The 26276-nt window shown below is 37.1% G+C and overlaps 1 long non-coding RNA gene across 1 annotated transcript in view; it reads left to right on the top strand.

Annotated features, from left to right (window-relative positions):
• LOC143660369 (uncharacterized) overlaps nucleotides 1-7967 on the top strand; it is a 32505-nt gene extending 24538 nt beyond the window's left edge. Inside the window, exon 3 of the long non-coding RNA XR_013163985.1 lies at nucleotides 7853-7967. This is a non-coding gene — a long non-coding RNA (uncharacterized LOC143660369). The remainder of the gene's footprint in view (nucleotides 1-7852) is intronic.
• The last annotated feature ends 18309 nt before the right edge of the window (nucleotides 7968-26276 follow it).

Raw genomic sequence — 26276 nt, forward strand, 5'->3', positions numbered from 1 at the left:
ATCGCAGGCAAGCATTCCTGCCTGCTGAGCCACCGTGGCCCGCCTTGTATGTTGGAAACTTTAATTATCTTATCTCCGTGGAGAGGTGACTCAATCAGCATGGGTATTAAACTTGATAGGTGGAGACATGTCTCCACCCATTCCACGTGGGTCTTGATTACGTTACTGGAACCCTATAAAAGAGGAAACATCTCGGAGAAAGCTGGAGATTCGGAGAAAGCAGAGAGGGACGACAGAGCCACTAGAAAGCCACAACAGATATGCCGCAGAACCACAAAACAGAGAGTCTACCAGACAGCAAATTTGGGAGATGAAAAAGGAAAAAACACACTTCCCATGGAGCTGTAGAGGAAGCTAGCTGATGATGCCATGCTTACCATGTGCCCTTCCAGCCGAGAGAGAAACCCTGAACTTCATCAGCCTTCTTGAATCAAGGTATCTTTCCTTGGATGCCTTAGATTGGACGTTTCTACAGACTTGCTTTAATTGGGACATTTTGATGGCCTAAAAACTGTTAACTTGCAACTTATTAAATTCCCCCTTTTTAAATCCGTTCCGTTTCTGGTATATTGCATTCTGGCAGCTAGCAAACTAGAACACTGAGTGTTCCCACGGTCTCCTCAGGGCAGGAGCTCTATTGGCCTGTGTGGGTGCAGAGCTGCCTCTGTGCCCTCTCTCTTTCCCTTTGCCCCTTAGTGAACTTTGTAGATGTTCCTGCCCCACCCCTACCCCATTAGTCAACTTTATTTTTTTCATAGCAGTTATCACTATCTGAGATTATCTTATTTGCTCACGCTATGTTTATTTTTTTTATCACTTCTCACCAGAATGTATTATTGAGTGAGGTCAAGGGCCTTGTCTTGTTTTGTTCATTGTCGTGTCACCAGTACCAAGACAAGCCCTGGTACAAATTGAGTGATCAATACAAAATCACTGATGATGTGAAAAAATGAACAGGCATATAGTGCTTGATGTCATGACCTCTGTCATCGTCATCAGTGTCAAGAAGCATGAATTGAGTCCCTGTGTGTGGCGCCATGGTGTTCTACTGCTCGGAAGGCCACCTGCATGCCACATGACCAGACACCCCACAAGACTGATGGAAGCCAAGGAAGACCCGATTCAATAGAAATATGTCAGGATTGCTCCTGGGTAACATGGCAACTCATATTTGAAATAATTTTCTGATGAGGACCTCTGTGCCGCTCAGTAAGTAAACTTCTTTGGGTAAAAACCTCCATGGAGCTGCCTTCAACTGAATACAAACCCTGCTGGACAGTAAACAGGATTAGAGGCAAATTGCCCATGAGTCCTTTCTCTAGGATTCATAATCACAACAAGAAACTTTTTTTTTTTTACAAGAAACAAGTAAATACATAATGTAATTTCCATCAAATTGGGATTAAATACTACCTAAAATCAATTTAGAGAGGGTGTTAAATTTAATTGACTGATTTGGTAGGATAAAATGGTAATAATTGTTCAACATGGTATTTAAATTTCATTACTTGAATTTCTCATTGCTTCTTTTCGTGTGAAAATTACCTTGGCAAATACGACACAATGGAAAGTGCTTCAGCCTTTACTAGCATTTTCTGTCTGAGGTCATGTTCAGGGACTGACAACTGAGAAGAGTGTAATGAAAAGATGAATGTGTCTCAGAGATGTCTCCAGCTACTGACTTTGTTCTTTTCCTCAGGCGGAATGAGGTGAATATAGAATATCTTGCAGTTGAATAATTCGGGCAGCTTTTAAGCAAGAATTTCTGTGATGTTATAAAAATTGAGATCTAAAAGGGAACTTAACCTTCAGTTTATTTCTTTGATGTATTTTGCCTGAGGCATGGTGCCAGGACCTGTTATCTTAAATAGGCAATATAAAAATAGCTTTCTAATCCATTCCTACAGTTGAAAGATCCTTATGGATTGAAATTATTGTGCTCTATCAAAATTCACTATGTTGTGCAAACAAAATAAAACAATATGCCAGGTTGAGGAATGGTGACAACAATGGACCAGCTTATTATGAAGCTTAAAATGAAAACGCTCTTTTGGTAATATGCCTATTCTCATTGGCCTTTTGAAAGATTGAAAATCAGAGGAGCCAAAGTGCTGATATTTTTTCTCATCTTTATTGTTGTGGCTTATCTGCCCTGTGCTTGATGCCAAGCTTATGGGATCAGGATAATATTTGTATTAACTGCATGCCATTTTTTCATTGAGCTGTTATTCACTTATAAAATTTGCCACTTAAAAATGTGCATTTTTTTTTTCTTTTTTTTTTTATTAATTAAAAAAAATCAACTAACACGACATTAGAAATCAATCCATTCTACATATGCAATCAGTAATTCTTACCATCATCACATAGATGTATGGTCATCATTTCTCAGTACATATGCATCGATTTAGAGAAAGAAATAGCACGACAACAGAAAAAGAAATAAAGTGATAACACAGAGAGAAAACACAAATAAAAATAAAAAGTACAAAAATATATGAGAAAAAAAAACAAAAAAAAACTATAGCTCAGATGCAGCTTCATTCAGCGTTCCAACATAATTACATTACAATTAGGCAGTATTGTGCTGACCAAAAAATGTGCAATTTTGAGTGTATTTGCAAGGCTGTGCAATCGTCACACTTATGTAATTCCAGAACATTTTGGTCATCCTCAATACATGAAACCACTACTCTTTGTGTCTCTACAGATTTGCCTATTCTGGACATTTCATACTGATGGAATCATAAAATATGTGACCTTTTGTGTCTGATTACTTTCACTTAGCAAAAACTTTTCAAGGTTCACCCATATCTCAGCATCTGTCGATGTTTCATTTCTTTTAAATGGTTGACTAATAGTCCATTGCATGGATGTAGCTCATTTGTTTATCCATCCATCAGTTGATGGGCACTTGCTTGTTTCCAATTTTTGGCTATAATGAATAATGCTGCTGTGAACATTTGTGTAGGATATTTGGTGTGAGCATGTTTTCAATTCTCTTGGATATATACTTACGTGTGCAAGTTCTGGGCTATGTGGTAACTTTATGTTTAATTTTTTGAAGAATAGCCAGACTCTTTTCTACAATAGATCAACCACTTTAGCTTTAATAATAGCCTTGAATAAAAGGGTGTCTATTGTTACAAAAAAATAAAAAATGATAAGTGTTGGTGAGGATATGGAGAAATAGGAATCCTCAGACATTGCTGGTAACATTGTAAAATGGTTCAGCCACTGTGGAAATTTGGTGATTCCTCAGAAAGTTGAAAATAGAATTGTCATATGACCCATACATCCCATTTGGACAGCTGTTTGTACACCAATTAAAAAGAATTGAAAGCAGAAACTTGAAATATTTGTTCACCAGTGTTTGTAGTGTCATGTTGAGGATTGACTTATGTCACCCCCAAAAGGCATTGTGTTCAGGCTCCAACCCCCAGTGTTTTGGGTGTGAAGGCATTTGTAAAGAGGACTTTTGAAGATGGTATTGGCTCAGATATGCCCAAACTGAATGAGGGTGAACCTTTATCTGATATCGAAGTCCTGATAAGCAAAGGAAATTGGATGCAGACACACTGGAAGTCAACGGAATCTGGCTGAGAAAGAAGACACCACCATGTACATTGCCACATGACAGAAAAGCCAAGGAACCCAAGAGATTTCCAGCCATCCAGAAGATACTGACCCATGAGGAATCAAGTCTTTCAGCCTCTGAAACCATGAGCTAATGAATTCCTGTGGTTAGGTCAACCCTAACCAGTGTATGGTTTGTTTTAGCAGCTGGGAAACTCAAATACCACATTACTCACTATGGTTGTATTGGTTTGATAGTATTATATACCCCAGAAAAGTCATCTTTTAATCCTGATTCAGTCTTGTGGAGGCAGCCATTTCTTCTTATCTTGATTCAATATTGTAGGTGGAAATTTTTTTATTTTTTGAATAGCTTAACAAACAAACTGTCCCCTTTTCCTTCTACCCCCTTACCCTTTTCCTGGCAACCTCTAATTTGCAAATTTGCTATTTCTAGTCATCTCTTATAAGTGATATAATATAATTTTTGTCCTTCTATGTCATGCTTATTTCATTGGACATAATGTTTCCAAGGTTGTAGCAGCATGTCTCATAAGTCCATCTTTTCTTTGTCTGATTAGCATTCCATTTGGTGTGTATGAACCATATTTGTTTATCCATTCATTTTTTGATGGACATTTGGGTTGTTTCCAGCTTAAGGCTATTGTGAATAATGCTACTGTAAACCTTAACTACTGTACAAATATCTGTTTGTGGCCCTGTTTTCACTTTCTTTGGCTATATATGAGGAAGTGGGGTTGTTAGGTAATATAATTCTATATTTAACTTTTTGAGGAACTGCCATGTTTATTTCTGTAGGTAGAAACTTTTGATTAGATTATCTCCACAGAGATGTGGCATGCTCAATTGTGGGTGTGATCTTTTGATTAGATGGAGATGTGACTCTACCCATTTCAGGTGGGTCTTGATTAATTTCCTGACATCCTTTAAAAGAGGAAATATTTTGGAGAGAGCAGAGCTGACACAGATGCTGACACTTGGAGAACAGAGACACAGATGTTTGGAGATGCTTGGAGCCCAGCAGACATCGCCATGAGATGTCAAGCAAGACAGAACCTGGAGAGGGACAAGGAAAGTCAAGAGATGAAAGCCAAACCCAGAGAAGCAAAGTGAGGAACCCCCACAGGAACAGAGGCTGAAAGGAATGGAGCCCAGGAGCAAGGGACCAGCAGATGCCAGCAATGTGACTTCCTAGCTGCCCATGTAAAACAAACGAACAAACAACAACAAAAAAAATCAGTTTCTGTTTGAGGTGATGAAAAACTTGGGGTAATGGACATTGGTGATGAAGGCACAATATTGTGAATGCAATTAGTACACTTGAATTATACATCTAAAAGAATGCATTTGAAAATGTTCACTACAATTGGCTATAATGGAAAACTTGTGAGTTGTACATATATCACTACAATAAATGTCTTTTAGAAAGTGGAAAAAATGGCACCATAACAGAAATGAATATTGCATTTGAGGAGCTTATCTGTAAACTGGACATGACTGAGGCAAAGAATCAATGAGTTTGACGATAAGCTACTATTCAAGATCTGTGAGACAGTTACGAGAGATGTAAACTAACGTGTGATGGGAATAAGAGAAGAAAGACAGAAAGGATCATAAATATTTTAAGTACTAATGGAGGATATTTACAAAATTAATGTCAAGTGCCAAACCACAGAGCCAAGAATCTCAGACAACACCAAAAAGGATAAATACCAAGACACTAGAGCTGTACAGATCATATTCAAATTGCAGAAAAACAAAGATAAAGAGAAAATCTTGAAATCACCTGTGGGGGAAAAATACTATAAAGAAACAGCACAAAGAATTTCCTTGGACTCCTCATCAGAAACCATCTCAGCAATAGAGAGTGAAATATTCAAAATGCTGAAAGGAAAAATACCCACCAATCTAGTGTTCCTATTCAGCAAAATTATCTTTCAAAATGAAGGAGAAATAAAGACTTTCTCAGACAAACAACACTGAGGAAAATATTTTTTTAGTGTAACTGCCTTGCAAGAAATGTTAAAAGAAGTTTTTCAATAGGCTTTACCAAATGATTGTGACAACCGAATCACTATAATGATATTTCTTGTTAGTCTCTAACGTATTAGAACAGCTAGAAGGAAATACCTGAAATTCTGGAACTGTAACCCATTCCCTACTTTGATGTTTGCTCTATTACTACTCGTAAACTGATACTTTGAAAATTTATCATTTTTCTGCATTTGTTACATTTTACAATTTAAAAAGCTAAAAAAAGTTCTTCAGAGAGAAAGAAGTGATAGTCAGATATGCATGAAAAGGGAAGAGCATCAGAAAAGGCAAGTGAAGGTGAAATAGAATCTTTTATTTTTCTTATTCTCGGTCTAATAGATAGATAGCTATTTAAAATAATAATAATAATAGCAATGTAGTGGGTAATTATAGGCTATGGATAATTGCAATGATTGACAGCAGTGTTATAAGAGATGGAAGAGAGAAATTGGGAATACTCTAAGAAACCTGGACTACTCTAGAAGTGGTATAGTTCTATTTGTAAGTTAATTTAGATTAGTTTAAAATGTATATTAAAAACTCCTGGGGCAACTGCTAAAATTCTTTTAAAGAAATAAGTAAATGTGCTGAGGAGAGAAAATTCAATCATATGAAATGCTAAATTCAAACTAGAGAAGGCCAAGAAAAAAAAAGAAGACAAAAAAGACCAAGAAGTACAATGTATAGAAAGCAGTTGCAAACATAGTAGATTATAATCTAATAACATCAATAATCTCAATATCACTTTAAATGCAAATGATCTAAATACACCAACTAAAAGACAGTGTCAGAGTAAGTATAGAAAATAAGACTCAATTATTAGTTGTCTACAAGAAACCCAGTTTATATATATAGACCCATATGTATTAAAAGTAATGGAATGGTGAAAGTACGCCATGTTATTAGTTAAAACTAACAACAACAACAAAAAACGGGAGTAGTTACGTTAATTTCAGACAAAGCAGACTTCAGAACAAGGAAAATTATCAGGAATAAAGAAGAGCATTGCAAAATGAAAAAGGGGCCAATTCTCCAAGAAATCATAACAACCCTTAGCATGTATCTTACCAAAGAGCACCAAAACATGTGAAGTAAGAACTGACAGAACTTCGAGGAGAAACAGACAAACCCACTAGTATAGTTGGAGAATTCAACACCACTCTATCAGTATTTAACAAATCTAGCAGGCAGAAAATCTGAACTGAACAGCACCAATAATCAACTGGGTCTAATTAACATTTGTAGAATACTTTGTCCAACCACAGCAGAATACATTTTCATTTCATGCTCACGTGGAACATTCACCAAGAGAGAACACATTTGGGGAGATAAAACCCACCTTAACATATTTTAAAGAATGGAACTATATTGAAAACTTATGTCCACACAAATCACAAATGTTTATAGCAGATTTAATCAAAGGTGCCAAATATTGGAAGCCACCAAGATCCTTTCAATAGGTGAATAGATAAAGTGTGATACATCCATAAACATACATCCATACAGTAACGAGAAATGAGCTGTCATGCTACAAAAAGACATGGAAGAAATTTAAATGCATATAGTTAAGTGAAGGAAGCCAGTCTGAAGGCATATATGCTTTAAGATCCCACTATATGACATTCTGGAAAAGGCAAAATTAGAGAGACAGAAAAATGTCAGTCGTTGCCAGGGGTTCGGAGGGAAGGGGAAGGGATGAATAGGTGAAGCACAGTAGATTTTTAGGGCAGTGAAACAATTTTGCATGACATTGAAATGGTGGAGACATGACATTATGCATTCGTCAAAACCATAAAACTTTACAACATAAGGAATGCACTTTAATGTGAACTATGGATTTTGGTATTGATAACAGATGTACCAAGATGTTAATAATAGAGAGGAGGTCATGTGGGAACTCTCTACTGGGCTTGATTTTTCTGTAAATCTAAAACTATTCTAAAAATAAAGTCTATTAATTAAAGAAAAATAGGAATACAAAATAATATGTGTCTGATTTCAGCTTGCCTGTAACATACTCAGAAATCCATTTCGTGGAAACAAATTTCAGTTTTGAAATATTTAGATTGTCCAAAAGAGGGTGCCAAAGACTTACAAAGGTGACATTTTACTATGCAAAGGGAGTTGTTCAAGAATAAAATAGAAATTATAGCATTAAGGATGGGAAGGCTTTAATATAAGGCTACAGGCATGACACTTGTCTACCTTTTGCCTATAACAGCTGTCATCCTTCCCAGGGCTCAGAATAGCCCTTTGAAGTTCCTGCTTTGCTGAAGGAGATAGTCATTCAGCCTGGTGATTCTTGTGATGATCTTGATTCCAAAGAAACCTTCAAGGAATGGGGCCAAAGCAAATGTATGTGGATTCTATTTTAAGCAACTCTAGATGCAGTTTTATATTCGTTATACTTAAACAGGAATTTTGTGAATGGGATATATTCCCAATAGTAAATTATAAATTTAGAGGTACTTTTCATTTATTGCTATTGGGTTTTCCATTGATAGAAGCTTTTAACATTGTAATCTTGAATTTCTTTGTTCCTGGGACCCTAAGTGAAGGAATCTGTCATTTGTACTAAGTATAAATGTAATGACATAATTCATTCTTTAAGATATTCTTTGGCGAATAATTTTGTCAAGGAGAGACTTTCCTTTTTTGTTTGGCATGGGCAGGCACTGGGAATCAAACCTAGGTCTCCGGCATGGCAGGCGAGGACTCTGCCTGCTGAGCCACTGTGGCCCGCCCGAGATTCTCTTTTTAGGGCAATAACACAAGGACACTGAGTTCATATTTGTATATAACCTTTTTATATTTTCAAATCTCTTATAAATTGAAAACATTTTTATGTTTTTGTTGATTGTAAAAGGATTATGCACTTGTTAAAAAATCAAATCAACAAAGTCCAAACTGAGAGCTTACTTAATCTCACTTGCAGAGATAAAGCTATCAACAATTTCTTATCTCACCTTCTAAATATTTACACATGCATGTTTAGAATATAAATGGTTTATACTAATCATCTGATAATGTACTTTCCATGCTTAATGACAAAATATTGGAAGGAATGACAATATCATTCCTTCTTCACAAGGGTTGCCTGCAATTCCCTCTTAGGGATATACTGTACTCTGCTAAATCAATACTTTGCATACATATATCTAGTTTAGCTCATTCTTTGTTTTATTTTATTTTATTTTTTGGTTTGTTTTTTTTTGCTATTAAACATATTGATTCAATAAACAATCTTATCAATACATGTTTATGTATCTGTGCTATTTTGGTAAATGCTACAAAATACCTCCTACGAGTATCACTGATACTTTGCATTTTCTGTATATCCATTAAATGGACATGTCCTTTGACAGCTGGAAAAACATGCAGATCTCAGAGCTAGCTTCATGCTGAGATTCATTCTGGTGATCTGGTGATTCAAGTTTTCTGATCTTGAGACCAAGAGCCATGCTCTAAGGCACTCTGCGGTGCTCTCCTAGTGGTGGCATCTTCAGTTTCGGGCAGGCTTTCTTTCTGTGGGAAGGAAGACTGGAATCATGCAGATGTCCTATTGCACTACATTCCCTCTCAATTCTGTCCTCCAAGTATTTTTTTTCCCCCACAAGAGGTATTAGCTTCATTAAGATCGGGGTAGGGAAGGTAGCTAAAAGGATTAGAGATATTCATTTGCTTACATTCCTTCTTAAGAGATGTGGTTATGGTAGTTTTTCCAGTTTTTTTTTTTTTAAGTGGGAAGGTCTTACATAAGGCTACAAACATTTTATTTCGCCAGGTCAGAATATTCTAGCACACACATGCACATAACACGTGCCTCTCCTCACACTCCCAAAAAGCAATGAGCACTGTCAACATCATGTTAGGAAGAAAATAGTAAGAATATATTCATGAACACTATCATTCTTAGCTTATGGGCAGGTTAATCTCTCTGTTCACTCAAAAAAGAGTTAATTCTGAGGATCAAATGAGATAAATTTATGTACAATGCAATCCACAGTGCATTGTAGAGGCTACTTTGTACTGTTATTATTATTGTTATTCCATAATACATGTTTGAATAAATTTCTTTTTAAAGAAAACTTCCTGCTTGATATTTATTTTTCTATTTTAGTTTGGGTTCTCTCTAAGGCAGACCCATAAATAAGGAGTTGGGAAGCAAAGGAGACAATAGCAGGAAATTGGAGAAATGACACAGGGATAGGAAGGAATGAAGAAGTCAAGTCAAGGGGATGCTCTCAAGCAAGCTGCCACCAGAGTCTCCTGGAGTATTACATGAGGGCTGCCTGGAAACTGCAAAGCACTCACCTAAAATTTACTAGTAGACGGGCCAGAAGCTGAGGCATATACTCAATTCCGAAAATCATTTTTTGAGTATTATTCTTGGTGCTATTTCCTTGACACTTCTGGCCTGCGGTATATGTATGCAGGCAGGGTGGCTGTCAGGCACCTTAGTGCAGATTCGGGTATTGGGAAGATGGCCAGGGCACCTCAAAAACGTGGGACACCGACAGTATCTGCTGTGGTCATAGATTGATGAAAACTTTGCTTTCCAGCTTTACTTAGAGATGTCTGGGGAAAGTTATAGGTGTCTAAGCTCACCCCTTTTCTTGCTGACGGTGTAGGTGGATTAATTAGGTTGTACAAAATGAATTTTCGATCTGCCATGCTCATTTTTAAACAAGATGCGGTCAGCTGTTTGGAACCAAAATTATTATGTGGTTCTGGGCCAGAAGCCAAACTATGTATTTAATTTATTTTCAACATTTTTATTATGGGAAAATTTTAACAAATATAAATATAGAAGGATTAATATAATGAACAACTGTGTATTTATCATCCTGCTTTCAATAGTCTTGTTTCATAAACCTACACATGTCGCACCTCACTCCCTACTGGATGAATTTGCTATAAATTGTGTAATCTCATCCATGAATATTTCATAGATATTTAAATTAGGAATTAATTACATGTAATTAATTAATACAATCAAACATACAGTCCTTGTATAAATTTCCCTGTCTCCTCCCTCTTTTTCCCCCTCCCTCCCTTCATTCCACCTTGTCCAAAAGAAAAAGGACCTAAAAATGTCCACATGTGGCAGTAGTATGACGTGATTTCTAAGCCTCCTTGAATCCTTAGATTTCCCGTTTTCAGTTTTTTTGCTTTATTTCTCAAAGAGACTAGATATTTGCCTTTAGAGCTTTGGATACCTTAGATTTACTAATTACATTTATGTCATGTAATGTTTCCTCCATCTATTCTAATTCCACTGGATCACTACTTATATCCAGAAGCGTGATCTGATTTAGGTTCAGTTTTATTGGTGAAAGTATTTCTTGTGTGATGGCGAGCATTTTCATCATGTGGGACAAGATGTCTTCTGATTGTCTCTCTTTCAGTAACACCTGTCTTCAGTGGGAGTTTGCAGACTGTTGCTATTCTATCACTCCTCCTTCATATGTTATTTGGAATATTTCTATAAAGAGAAACGTTCCCTCATCAAATATTTGGTTACCCAGTAGTATCGTTGGTCTAAGAAAAGCAGATTAAATATTTAATTTGTTTGCATTATTTATCAGTTTTCAGAAAAAAGGGTGTCAATTCCCTAGTGACCTGTTTTTCCTTCTCTTGACAATTGTGCCAGCTTACTTCTTGTGTGTCCCCCGGACTCTTTCCTCCTACCTGACTACCTTGAAATTAATCTCGCAGCTGGATTGCAAAGAAAAACAATTCAAACTGCAGGTTACAAAGAAAAAAGAGAAAAGGACAACTTCAGACCCTAACTATTGTAAATATCAATCTTGCAGCTGACCTCCCCTCCCTTTTCCCTCTCTCCCAGCCTTTACAGGTTCCAGGTGGCCTAATTGCAGCAAAGGAAAACATTCCAAACCACGTGCTCCTAATTGCAACCTCAGTAAATCACTGGCCAAGTTGTTCCAAGTGCAACATCAGTAAACTCACCCACCCCAGTGATCACCCTCCTACTCTCTTCTAGAACTTTCCCTCTAATCCACTAGAGCCCTTAGCAAGCTGGCTGGCCCTCATTTCCACAGAGTTGAATTGCTCTCAATCTGTGCTCTTGTGGGCAAACCTGTAATTATAAATAGGCTCTCCTGAAGCTGTCCTTTCAGTTGACGTGTGGCTCACCTGAACGGGGTGGGCCTTAATCCGGGTGACTGGAGCCCTTTATAAACTGAAAATTTAGGCATCGTCAGACCCTGGGGAGGAGCTGGAGGCGGTGGGAAGTCAGAAGAGCAAGGCGAGGGCAGCGCCCTGTGACGCGAGGGAGGGATTAAAGCCCAGGAACCCAAGGATTACGCCGACTGTCTGAATCCAGTACAAGCATCCTTCTAGCCAACGCCTTGATTTCTGGCCTCTGAAACTGTGAGTCAGCACATACCTATTGTTTCAAAAACTCGTTATGTGGTTATGTGTCACTGCAGCCTGGAAAGCTGAGTTATTGGTGAAGTTCTTCTTTTGTTTTTTTTCTGTTTTAGAAACATTTCAAACGCAGTTTTTTTTTTTTTTTTAACTCATTAGAAAGGTTTTTAACCTTTGCTTAAACTTGCATTTGTTCACATTTTGCCCAGATTCTTATCCATGCTTTTCAATTGGAGCCTCTTCAAATTGAGGGGCCTGGAAGTTAGTTTCAGTTGGAACCTCTTCAAATCATGAGGGTAACTCCAAAGTGTTTGAGAACTTTGAGGCTTCTGAGCTGACCTGATAGCCAGGTCACTTTATTTTGTATTTCCTGCCCCAGACTCATAGTCAGCCATTTCTCTAAGATGCCTTAATTTTTAAGTTAAAAAATAATTGCACTTAGGAAACAAAAATCTGGATGCTAGGGCGTGTTCAGTGCTACTGGGCTGGTCATTGTTTCCAGGCTTTTCTCAGTGGACCACTCTTAACTCGATTTGGCAGTGTTTGTCATCCAGCTTGTCATTGATGACCCTTGTTGTAGTACTCCATCATGAACATATTATCTTATTTAGTATCAGCATTTTATGTCGATTTTGCAAGAAATGTTTAAGAATTTGTATGAATGTGATTGGGCCAGACCATTTGAGACTGAGGAATGCACATGGACAAAACCTCCCTCTGGTAAAGGCAAGGACACTGTTATGGAAGTTATCTATACAGGTAGGTTACTGGTGAGTGCTGAAGTTAGAGAAGTGCGTTGGCAGTACATTGGGAGGTGGATTAGTGTAAGATGCTGCCAAGTGGCTGAGCACAGAGTGTCATGTCTTAGGAATCAGAGACATGTTAGGGGATCACAAAGAATGTGATGGACAGTACAGAAATGGATAGTATTAGATACAGACAATGGCTTTGCAGACAATAGCATAACTATATGAAAATATTGGTAAACTACATGCAGATATCCTGCTAAACAGAAAGTAAATGTATTCCCCCAACTACCAGAATCCAATATCTTTTTACCTGGATTTCAAAACTACCTATGGTCACTCTAATGCCACTTTATCAACAAGAAGTAAAAGGAGGAAAAATCAGAGTGGAGAGAGACCACAGCCTTAGCAATTTATGATTAGCATATATATGTATAATTTTCTTATGTAAATTTTTCAACATAGGACCACATGAACACATTGCTAGAGCTCTTTCTGAAGTTTGTCTCATTAGTTTCATGGTAAATTGAACTTTGAGGAAAAGCAAAGTGATAGAATGTGGAATTCTGCCTAGAGTCAGTTTTCTTAAGTGAGGGCCGCTGAAATTCTAGAGGACTTATGGAAGGCTTTGAAAATAGAGTGCTGCCTCCTGAAGGAGCAAGGGAGGTGCCACCAGGCACCTGGCACTCTGTTGCTTGTCAATATAAGAAAAGTAAAGAAAAATGTTTCATGAATTCTCTTACCTCTAAATCCATAAAGAGGAAATTCTAGTGCATGTCACTTTGCAGGCAAAGAGGGTTCAATTTGGATCTGATCTTGATTGCCATTGTGGTAAGGACGTTGTAGCTTTTCTCTTAATCCTCCAAGTCCTTCCTGAGCCAAGATGTATTCACCTGGGTGGTCTGGGGTGAGAGAAAAGGCGATCAGAAAGGTCATCAGAATGTTTGAGCAGGAAGACTCCAGGAGGTCTTGAATGCAACTCCCTTATTTCATAGAGAAGAACACTGTGGCCCCCTCTAAATTTGCGGTCTTATTGGAGGGATACAGAATAAAACTTAAGATAATTATACAGAAATATGCAATAGGATAGGATTAAGTACTCCATTTTATTGGGTTATATGTGCATTAGGAATCCATGGAGAGGAGAGATCCATTGCAGAAGTGGTGGGAGAGATGAGCCTTGTTGTTTACTGAATGCCTAAAGTGTGCAAGAGGCTTTATCTGGGTGACATGGCATCTAATCTTTGCACAGGGGATTAAAAAAGAGAAGGAAAGTGGTTCACAGAACTGGGGAGATCCAAGAAAATGCTCAAAGGTAGAGCCATCATGACTTGTCTAGAAGATGGTGGAAGGAACACTGGGGAGCATATTTGGATAAAAAAGAAATGAGTAAGTGAGGGCCAGAACATCATGGATACAGACCTTGGACTGCAGCCAACGTTGACAATTACTGGATTGACAAGTTAAAAATTGTGATTTAGAAAGACTAGATAGGTAATTATGAAATCATAGTGCAGTCACTGACATATTCGTAGTCAGCCTTGCAAAATTTCAGATTCTGCAATGTGGGAGTCAGTTATTAACACTTCTTTATCATGCTTGAAAAGTGAAGGGATCTTTTACAGATTCCTCTGGTTTATTATTTGTGAAACTGGCTACACTGTTGGCAGAATAAACTTGAATTTTAATTAATAATGTATAGGTTCACTCACAACTTTTTTTAATTAGAGAAGTTGGTTTGCAAAAAAGTCATGCAGAAAATAGTTCCATAAGCCATCCTATTAATATCTCATATTAGTGTGAGAACTTCAGTACAACTGGTAAAATAATATTGTAATTGTACTGTATACAGTCCACAGTTTACAGTTTATTATGTTGAACAGTCATGTTTTTAACAGTTTTTATTCTAGTAATATGTATGCAACTTAAAATATCCCCTTTACACCATGTTCAGATTTATAGTTCAGTGCTGCTAATTATGCTCACGGTGTTGTGCTACCATCGCCACCATCCATTAAGGTTCCCGCTCAAGGATGATAGCCAGTATATGTGAACTGTCCTCTGCGCTCCAGGAGCTGTGCTAAGCTTCTTAATTCCACGATCACGTTTTACCACGGTTTCACGGTTGCGGGAGGTGAGGCGTAGAGAAGATGTGTTACCTGTTTGATGTCACACAGCTACTAAATGCCATGGTCTGGATCTTCCTAATTTCAAAGCCTGGTATTCTTAAACCTCTGTTAGCAATATCACGGCCCTCATTTTTCCAAATTATTTGGGATAGCTATGGCTCAGATTGTTTGAAAGCATCACATTAATTTGTTTAGTCTCCAGTTAGTGCTTTTATAACTTTTCTGACACTATTCTGAGGAAGTGGATCAATAGTACATTCCTACTTTATACATCTTCCATATTCATCTAAAAAGTGTTGGTCTAGTTCACCTGTGTTGGAAATTGACATCACTACCTAGTGGTGCATTTGTGACAGGATTTTGTGGTCTCTGGATTTCATATGTTAAAATATGGCACTGTTGCCATTTGTCCATCCATCTGTCTGTCCATCCGTCCATTTATCCATCTATTTATTGAACATTTGTCGAAGGTCTACTCTGTTCTAGGCATTGGTTGCTATGAGTGTAGCCGTTGGTTTTGTCAGTGTGGGTCTTACCAGTGGATAAAACAAAAAGCCTCCAAATCTCAGGAATTTTCTGCTCGTATCCCAGACTGATGCAGAACTTCCAGACTGATGTGAAACATAAGCTGTGACTCTCTCTCTCCAGACCTCCTTACGGTTGTCTCCTGGATACTCCGTATTTAACCCGCTAAGGAGTAATGGGCAAGAGAGTGGAGGATTGGGCACCCAATCCTTAGCTTTGGAGCCTGGCGGTTACAGCTGTCACTTTGGCTGACCATCCGCTGTTAAGAGGTTGTCCCTGGCTGGGCAACCTCTTTCCACTTGAAACAACTTTGCTGTGTCCAATCACTGTCTGTGCTAATGAATGTATGTGGAAATGTTTGGCAAACTGTGATGTGCTTCTCAATTGTTTGATCCTGTTATTTCACAAATATGAATGTACCAAAGTGGCAAACAAAAATAAGTATGTATATTTATATATTTGAATGAAGATGAATTGAATAAATAAAGTGCAGCTGTCATTTTTTTAAACTTTTTTTATTAATTAAAAAAATTAACAAACAAAACATTTAGATATCATTCCATTCTACATATACAATCAGTAATTCTTAATATCATCACATAGTTGCATATTCATCATTTCTTAGTGCAGCTGTCATTCTTAAACATTATAAAGGAATACATTTGTACTTACCCATGTCAGAAATCCCGTAAGTTCTTATATTTGTTCCAATCCCCATTTCCTATTGTCGATCTTATATTTGTTTTAATCCCCATTTTCTGCTGTTAATCCGTACTGTCATTGACTTTCAAATGACTTTTTAAAGTGTTAACTTGTAGTTTCCTAATAGGTCTTAGAATGTCTTTAATTCTGCTTTAATTATTCCTTAGAAATGTATGTTCTAGGATTATACACCTTTTATAGATACCGAAAGTGCTTCCTTTTGTGGTGTAAAAATCAAATTATGGTGCAAAAAGCAATCACTAGATGAAATTACATGAAGGGCTTTTTGACGTGTAAAAATGTCAAAAGAAAGACCAAAGATTTGTACTTTTTCATTTAACTTATAAAGCACTCTTTTTTCCTTAAACTTCTTTCTGTCTAATTAGATTTGGCGAGATAGTGGTATTGTAAAAGAGACGTTTATGTAGAATGGTTTCGATGAGAGTAATGTAAACTATTATTGAGTAGATGCCGTAGATGCCTGAAAAGGAGAATGCATTTTTGCTATTTAAAGGGATCATAAATGGCCATCTTTCCATGAGTGGAAATGTCAAGGTTTACTAGATGAACAAAGATAAATCTAAATGCAGGGCTATATATTCTTTTCAGAGCAGTTTTCAGTTTCTTAAGCACATAGTTCGTTTCTGCAGAATTTGTGTTTATTCTTTTTCTAAATTTATTTTATTTATTAAATATACTACCATACCAACACGAACATTCTTACCATATGATCATTCCATTCTACATATATAATCAGTAATTTGTGTTTATTCTTGCATGGTAAGGATGGTGCTTGCATATGGTGAATTTCTGTTGACGGCTTCTACACATACCCTATCTTCAGTGGACCGGCATTTGTAATGCCAACATTTTGGGGAACAGCAGCAAATCTACACAAGAACCTGTGCTGTTTTGTTTTGCTTCCTCTCCTGAATCAGCAGGGATGGAACCAGGGTAGGGAAGCTATGAATTATTCCTCCCTCTAGTAGCTCTGAAATGTCACATTCAATATCAAATGATGTTTTTTTTTTCTTTTAACATCACTCTAGTTAAATGGAGACAAGAGGATGAAAAGAGGGTGTTTAGTTTTTTTAATACACTGATTTAGAAATTTGATGTCTTATATCAGTAGTTCTGAGGTATTAATAGCATTCTTTCAGCTTTTATGTTGACAGTGTAGAAGCAGGGTAAATAACTAGAATATATTTTTTCCCTAATAAACTGTTTGATGATGCTTTTTTCAGAATTTCTATATTAGTTCAGGAAAACATCCTGCATGTTGTATTTTGATGTACTTTTCCATCTCATTAAAACAAAAACACATAGACTGCATTTTGTAGTGCTGTAATCCCCGAATACAGAAGTAATTTTCTTCTTTCCTGACTCTGACTTTGTAGCTCTAATGTTTTCATTTTGATTTTTAGAATCCTTGGGTCCAATTCTGTGAGTCCAATTCTATAGCACTGATTTGAAATGTCTGCATCATTTCTTTAGTGATACAGTTACCTATAAAACTTGTAAAAGTGTAAACCAGTCCATGACAATTTCTTGTGCATGTTGCAGAACTTTTATTTAGTTTTCATGATTATCGTTTAAGGAAGATTGGCATAGATTGTTCTCGACCCTGTTATTTACACTCATGGTATATTTTGGTTCCACATCACAATAATTTGTCCCCAATGACCTTTTTATCCTTCTTAGGCACATTTTTTTTGTTGTGCCTGAACTGATGGTTCCTCTCAGTTTTACCATTCTCCAGTTGTATTAAATATATAGAATGGACATGTTTATTACAGAAGGCTTTTTCTGCCTTAAGTAAAATGAGTGAATTAAGATGGGAGGTTTTCGGTTGCTTGGGAGGTATTCTGGTATCTTTTTCTAGGTCAACTTTGTTCTCTAAGTTGATTGTAGAAAATGTTATCTTGAGCTTCTCTCTTTAGATCAGCAGCATGTCCATTTTAGGTGTCATTTCAGTTAACTCATCTCACCATGGAGATTGCCAGGTGCTAAGTTGTCTGGACCCGAGGGCTCTGGAGAAGTGCTAATATGATGCATTGGTGGAGTGATAATAGGAAAGAAATGAATTAAGTTGATGGCATGGCCCTGGAGAAAGTCTTATCTCTGTTCTTGTTACGCCCCCTCCACAAAGGGGAAGAAATATCATTATCAAAAAACCACTTAACAGATCTTAGTCTTTTTATTCAGACAGCTTACGTCTTAGCTCCCCAAGATGGGCTCATGTAATTATTAATATACATTCAAAGAATGTACTAAATGCATAACAGGATTTCAGATAAAACATTTAAATGATTACACTATAATTTGCGGGCAGTTATAGTCACTGATCACCTATTATCATGGGAAATTTAAGTCTTAATAAAAAATTTCTGTTCTGATGCTTCAGAGATGTAGCTGGAGCATGCAGCCATTGTTACATGCGTTAATGTTTTCATGTGTATTTTAAGAGCAAATTATAAATACAGTAGGATGTGAGAATTATTAGTGATCCTATTAGATTGTCAGTCCCCTAGTGACAGACACCGGCATGTGATTGGTTAGGCTATTTCTCCAATATTAAAAGAAAAAAAAATACTACAAGCACACTCACACATATCAATTTTAATTCTATATAACAATCTGCTATAGCACACTGTTAATGTCTTCCCCAAGCTCTCCCAGGAAAGCTCCATGGACCATAGGCCATCCTAAGGTCTCAGCCAGCATGAGCCGAGAGCTCTATTTTTTCTATTTAATGTTCTCTGACCGTGAGTGGTGCAATGGTCTTGGTTTGTGAGTGCCCTACCATTCTGTGCAGAGGATGTGGTTTTCTAACTGATGTTGATAGGAGCTATTTACTCGAAAGTGGCCTTTCTGTAATTTGTTTTGCTTTCTAGTGAACACTTTTGACCCATAAAAGCTGGCAGAATTGTGCAAATGATAGAACTAAATTTTCCCAAAGGAACCATCATGTGTATTTGGAAGAGTGTAATGACCAACCAAAATGTAGGGACTAGTGGACGTCCTTTGATTTTTATGGAGATAGTGATAAACAACACTGCGGCCTAGAGGGACTGGGCCACAATTTGGACAGGCATCTGGAGGAGTCAATGGCTAGAGTCATGATACGATTCCAGGGAATCTGGGTGAGCATTTGCTAGTGGTCCATCGTAGGGATGCATCTTCATTTAGAAGTGCTGAGGCTATGGGGGACAAGTCTGACGCAGCCCAGTACCCGTTCTAGCCTCTCCCACGCATTCTTTTTAATGAAAAAAAAATTTTTCTTTTTGTATTTTATTTTTTATTAGAGAGATTGTCAGTTTACAGAATGTTCATGCATAAAATACGTTATTTCCTTATACCACCCCATTATTAACACCTTTCATTGGTGTACAATTACAATTTTATTACAGTTGATGAAAGCACATTTTTATAATTGTGCTAGCAACTATATGTGGCTGAAAGCGGGGAATGTTACGTTTTATATATATCTATTTTAAATCCATGAGTCTGCACGACACAAATAGTGAACCATTCTTTCTTTATAAAGAAGGAGGTGTGCTCCTCCAGGAATCCTGTGATGAGTATGGTTTACAGACTAGAATTGAGTGACAACAGTTCCCCTCTCCAATGAGAAGCGATGAGAGAGATGATTTTACAGTATTTCTTCTCATCAACGTAATGCAGGCTTGTCTCTCGCTTCCTGACACAGAAAATTGCATTTTGTCACCCATTTGTCAGTTCTCAGAGATTTTAAGATAATTAAAGAACATTATAGCAGGTGACAGCTGTTGCCGGATGCAGCGTTGCTAGTTCTGCTTGTTGGTTGCCCATGAATCTCGGATGATGATAGCTTGGTGCTCCAGGTTTAATTAGCTGGTTGTTTTGAATCTGTCTAGGCTCTCAGGTGTGGGGTTAGCAGGCTTACAGCTTCCTGAATCTGAGATGTGCTCATCTGGCTGGCCCATGTCTGACCATAAAAGAGCCAGTGAGGGATGTCCTGACACTTATCAGACAAGGGTGCCAAAGGGGTGAGGATGCAGCTTTCTAGGTGTTGCTATTAACAGCATCGAATGCTGATTGGTTTCCTGATATTTTTGCACCAAAGCCTGCTTTTGATTTTGAAATTTATTTTATGATTAAATCATCCTCAGGGCCATCCCTTCTATTATAAGCATAACAATCATAATCCATTTGGATTTCTTTCTAAGTTCTTTCCTTTCTTGAAGGATTTGAATGCAATTCCACTACCTTAGGGAAGCTAAAGTAGCCTATTGAAAGCACCCTGTTTCTTTCTGTTTCATTCTCCATAGGTGGGAGTGAGTGTCTCTGTATTTTAGCTCTTTGTTCCTTTAAAACCTATATTTTTAGAAATAATTTTAAATTTACTTCCCTAAATGTTATGTGTTTTTAATGTAGTCTTAAAAACAAGTAGAGTAATGAAAAAAAAATCATCTTTGAGTGGGTCATGGTGGCTCAGTGGCAAGAGTTCTTGCCTGCCATGCTGGAGACCCAGGTTCGATTCCCCGTGCCCGCCCATGTAAACAAACAAACAATTGTCCTTAACTTATATAGAGTTTATTCTCGACAGCATACTTTGTTTGACTCATTAAAATTGTTAAGGAGAAATACATTCATTTCTATTTTGGAACCACAGTGAAAGTCTGCTTGTGGAAACTATTTATAGTCCTCAAACCAGACATGTTCTTGAAAACTTTTCCCTCTTGGCACCACTATTTCCTTTCCTTGAAACGTTCTCCTTTTTGTATATCTTGTAAATTCCTGCTCATTTTTCCAGTCTTGGTCATCTCTTATTTGAAGCCTTCGCTGACTCCATGAAGTAGATGTAAACCCCTTTTTCTTCTGTTTTGCTTCCCTTGTTCTTTGCATATATGCCTATTGAGAAAGGAAATCATCCATGCAGCTCATCTATACAAACCTGGCTTTATTATTCTATTGTCTTTCACATGACTTTACTATTACAGGTAATTCTTTTCCAGGAAGGAACAAGTTGTAAATAACTTTATTTTTCATTCTACGAATATCCAGGAAAGTCCTATCAATTCATTAAAGAGCACATTGAATGACAGTTTAAACAAGATTCTTTGAATCCCTTCCCTCTAAGTCCTTGCATTTCTGTGTCTACCACTATTAGTCAATTATATCATGATCCCTATTCAGTCTCAGTCAAGCCTTCACATGGAAAGACTCACCCTAAACCAATCTCTAATATTGGACTTTTCCTTTCACTCTGGGACGTTACTAAGACTGTTGAACTAGTATTCCCTTATCCTAGTAAACAAGCAACCCACTTAAAAAAAAATCAACTCAGTTGTGTTTCATCAACAAATGTTTTCATGATACTTTGGGGAAGTAGCATTTGACACAATAAGAGCCTCTGTTTTTGTCTTATACTTGATTGGGTGTCTCTCTTCCCAGTTCATCATGAACTCTTGAGGATAAGGATCGTCTTTTTAATTCCCTGCCTAACCTGGGGTCTTAAAAGTAACAAAGAACATGAGAAATACGTGTCTTTTGGATAAATGGACTTAGTGAAATGTAGAGGAAGTTATGTCCTGACACAGAAAAAAACACCCTGCTTGATTAGGCTCAAACTTGCCCAGTAATTTTCTGAGACCTCTTCAGCGTGGGTTTTAATGGTCTCCAGGTTCTGGCCCCAGCTCATCCACCTAACCGTACTGCCCACACATTCCCCCTCCGAGGGACAGAGCCTTTCAGAGCACTGGCCCATATCCCTCATAGTTTCTAGGTCTTCATGCATTCTGTTCCCACTGCCAGGATGTCCCTTTCCTTACCTGATGCTAAGCATTGCCCAAAATTTAAGGCCAAATTAGTTCTCAATTCTTTATGAAGTATTAACCAACTTCTGTCTACATTCTTTTCTCTTAAATTCTATCATATTTTTATAAATATAACCTCACTGTTTTGGCACTTTTTCCCTATAACTGATATTTATTCAGATTTCTGACATCTTGATTTCCTATAAATGTCCTTTTCAAATGACGGAAGATCCGATTATTTGTCTAATAACTTTATTTAACTAATGTTATGCAGTGTGCTGTCATAGGTAATGGAGATGAAGCAATGATTAAGACAGAGTGACAGTGACCCATTGTCTCATTACTATTATTATTATTATTATTTTGGTATCCCTAGGTTCCTTAACGCAGGGTGAAGTAAAGGATTGATGTTCAGTTAGCACATTCTTTTTGGTTAGCAGTTTCTCCATCCAGTCCTTTGCCTTCCTCAAAGCATTCATAGAAGCACTGGGAGGCTAGCTCAATATTTTGTAAACAGTTTTATTGCATCTTCTTTTAACCTTGCTAAAAAGAAATTTATTGTAGAGAAATCTAACATCACTTCTCAGCTATCTATAATTGCTAATAAATCTTGACTACCTGGAATGAGAAATGGTGACAAAAAGATTAAATTCCTTAGCTTTTCACTTTTAAGATGTTATAGTCTTTGTATGTTGGCCAGAGATGGGTGAAGAAAGAACTGGGAAAGGGCAGGGGGCAGTTGCTAGAACAAGCTGAAGGCTAAGTTTCCTTCAAAGAAAGTGACCAAGTCTCTAAAACCTTGGGAAGAAGGGCTGAAGATACCAATATCCTGGCCGGATATGGCATTCCATGTGACTGCCTTGTCTAGATTTCTAGGTGGTGAAATTATTCCATAGTAAATGGATGATGAAAACAGAGTCCCCAAGACAACAGAGTAGTCCTTTCTGAAATAGTGTCTGAAGTTACAGTGCAGATTCTGGTCCCTGGGAGAAGGAGGTAGGCAATGGCAGGATTGGGAGCTGGCTAGGTAGATTGTTGGAAATCTATTTGCTTGAGGACAAAGAGCATGGAGGGCTCTGGACCCTGCAGGGACACTCAATTACCAATCAGCAAAAGAAGACAAAGGCACATCTTTTAGAAGAAATCAGTTTGGAGAGAATAGAGGGAATGCTCAGTAAATATGTTATTTCCAAGGTTTACTTGGATTGGGGATGCAACTAATTGGCAACTTCATAAGTGTGCTGCTGGTACATTAATTTCTGCATATACAACCAGGCTTGGCAAAATTGGCTCTGTCTCTGCATGGGGCAGAGGCAGAGTTGCAGGTCAAAGTTTTCTCATACCTAGAGGCAGGCCTGAAGGAAGCTGATGGGGTTGGGGTCAGGTGGCACTGACATTTGGAGCACCTGTTTGGTCCTTTTCCATTTTTTTTCTCCTTTAGAGCTTCTAGAATAGCTTACATTTATTTTGCCTTTCTTCTTGCTTGGAAAATGAAGAATTAATTATCTGTGAAATGACCCATGGCAGAAACAAAGATCGAGCAAGAAGGAAAAGTAAAAGGGATAAATATACATGCAGTGGCTTACCAATTCCTAAATGTTCAAGGCAAAAAATTCCCCAGGGTTATTTTGCAGATGAAATGATGTATGGATGAAAGACCAGATGATTTCACCAGAATTTGGATTAGTCTTCAAGCGGGTTTTGGCTCTCCCACCTCCAGTGTACAAATAGTCTTTAATTTAAGGAAAAATAATGCACAGTAAAGATCAATATGCAGTTTTGAAATAGAAATCATTGGAGGAAAATAGGGCAAATTTGAGCATTCAGAAGAAAAATGAGATTACAATTATTCTATCATTGTATATGAAACTATTAAACTATAATTTGCAACTTGCATCTACTAGATATTTCTCCCCCTCACAAACATGTCTTGGGCTAACTCAGACACATTAACTATGTTCCAAGTAGTACTCATTTATTGTTTCTCATTTTCCCAATTACTACAATATATTCACTTTGATTTAAAAACCCAGCATACAGTTTAATTTTATCAAATAATTTAACTAAAAAATTATTTATCGAATCCTACTAAATTGCATTTTTTCCCATAGAATTCTGGCATATAATGTTGAATTATCAAACTTTGTTTCCTTTTATTTCTAGATTTTTCTCCTCTAGATCTTTTCCACTCTCTTATATGAAAGAAGCAACCCTTCCTTGATTTGCTTATTAAACAGATTTTACCTATAACTGATAAGAACACAGAAATCCTAAAAGCAGATTAATTTAGAGGCCAGATACTAATTTGGTTACTGAGAAACTAGGCTAATGAATAAATTCTTGATCCTGATAAATTCTTCATGTTAACCCAATTTGTCCATGTCTGGTTCCCACCCCCCTTATTATTTATATTGTCCCTATCTGCACTACCTGCTTTCCCTTATGGAATCCACTTCTGATGAGGTGGATATAAAGCATTCCAGAATAAATAGAAGACTGTCCATCATAAGCCCTCCCTTCTATTTTTGGCAGATGGCTGTGGGAGGTTAAAAAGAGTGACACTGTTCATGACTTGATTTCTCCAGCTGTTAAAAGAGAAATAATAACAGGTATCAGCAATTTGTAGGTAATATGCAATAGCTAACTTGATGATTTATGTACTATTTTCCCTAATTTTAATGAAAATATTCCATTTTAAATTTAATGCTCTCAGACAATAAAATTGTGATCTTAATATGCGTACAAATACTAAGCTTTTTATAAGGTAAAAAACCTGTCTCTATATTGATCATAACTTTAAGAAGACAACTTTGCTTAAGCAAATAATTTTTTGTGGAAAGCATAGAAAAGATGCTTTTCAGAACAATTTATAAATTAATTACTGTCTTGAGCTCATATGACCATAGGGCTAACATGGGTAGAAAATGAAAAATAATTTACACACACACACACACACACACACACACACACACACAGGACCAAAGGGAAAAATCACCTATGGTTCTAATAATCCTTCCAATAATCAACTTAATCAACTTTGCTCCAACTTGGAGCAAATTGTTTTAGAAAGTAGATGCTTAATATTGCCCCTATTGACTGAGAAAAACTCTAGAATGAGCTGAGAATTAACATCAAGGGATTGAGAGAATCTTCTTGACCAAAAGGGAGAAGAGTGAAATGAGACTAAGTGTCAATGGCTGAGAGATTCCAAACAGAGTCGAAAGGTTATCCTGGAGGTTATTCTTACGCATTAAGTAGATATCACTTTGTTGTTCAAGATGTAGCGGAGAGGCTGGAGGGAACTGCCTGAAAATGTAGAGCTGTGTTCCAGTAGCCATGTTTCTTGATGATGATTGAACAATGATTTAGCTTTCACAATGTGACTGTGTGAATGTGAAAACCTTGTGTCTGATGCTACTTTTATCTACCATATCAACAAAAGAGTAGAATATATGGAATAAAAATAAATAATAGGGGGAACAAATGTTAAAATAAATTTAGTTTGAAATGCTAGTGGTAAATGAAAGCGAGGGGTAAGGGGTATGGTATGTATAATCTTTTTTTTTTTCTCTATTATCGTTTTATTTCTTTTTCTGTTGCCTTTTTATTTCTTTTTCTAAATCGATGCAAATGTTCTAAGAAATGATGAATATGCAACTATGTGATGATATTAAGAATTACTGATTATATATGTAGAATGGAATGATATCTTATTGTTTTGTTTGTTTGTTGTTAATTTTTTTAATTAATAAAAAAGAAAAAAAATTGCCCCTGTTATTATTGCCATTATTATAACAACAAAGCAAATATTTAAATAGTGAATATGGTGTATACTGGTTAGAGGAGACATACTCTAAATGATGCAGAATGCCTCTTCCAAGACCCTCGAGTCATGCTCATACTAGCTCAATGTAAGTAGTGCATCCTAACTTTCTAACTTAGCTGTCAGAGGATGGCATGGGCTTTCTTTTTAATGTGGGCAGGCACTGGGAAATGAACCCGGGTCTACTGCATGGCAGATGAGAACTCTGCCACTGAGCCACCTTTGCCCGCCCCATGGGCTTTATTTTGAGTTGGTTAAGGCTCTTTCACTTTGCCGTTCTCAAGAAGAACTTGGATGACTACTGGGCTAGTGTTAGAATAGATTCATCAATTTGAAGTGTGGATGGGTTAGTGGCCTGAAAAAAAATCCCATCCATAGTTGGCATTCTATAATTGTAGACTTTTTGAAAAGTAATTCATAGATTTTATCTTCATCCCTCAGTAGTTTTTACTCTCTAGTAGATAGAGCTATGTAGGCATAAGATTGTTCACCCAGAGAAGTTAATACATTTCCACCAATGCCACCATAGTTA

Source organism: Tamandua tetradactyla, chromosome 16 (assembly GCF_023851605.1).
Source record: "Tamandua tetradactyla isolate mTamTet1 chromosome 16, mTamTet1.pri, whole genome shotgun sequence".
Lineage (NCBI taxonomy): Eukaryota > Metazoa > Chordata > Mammalia > Pilosa > Myrmecophagidae > Tamandua > Tamandua tetradactyla.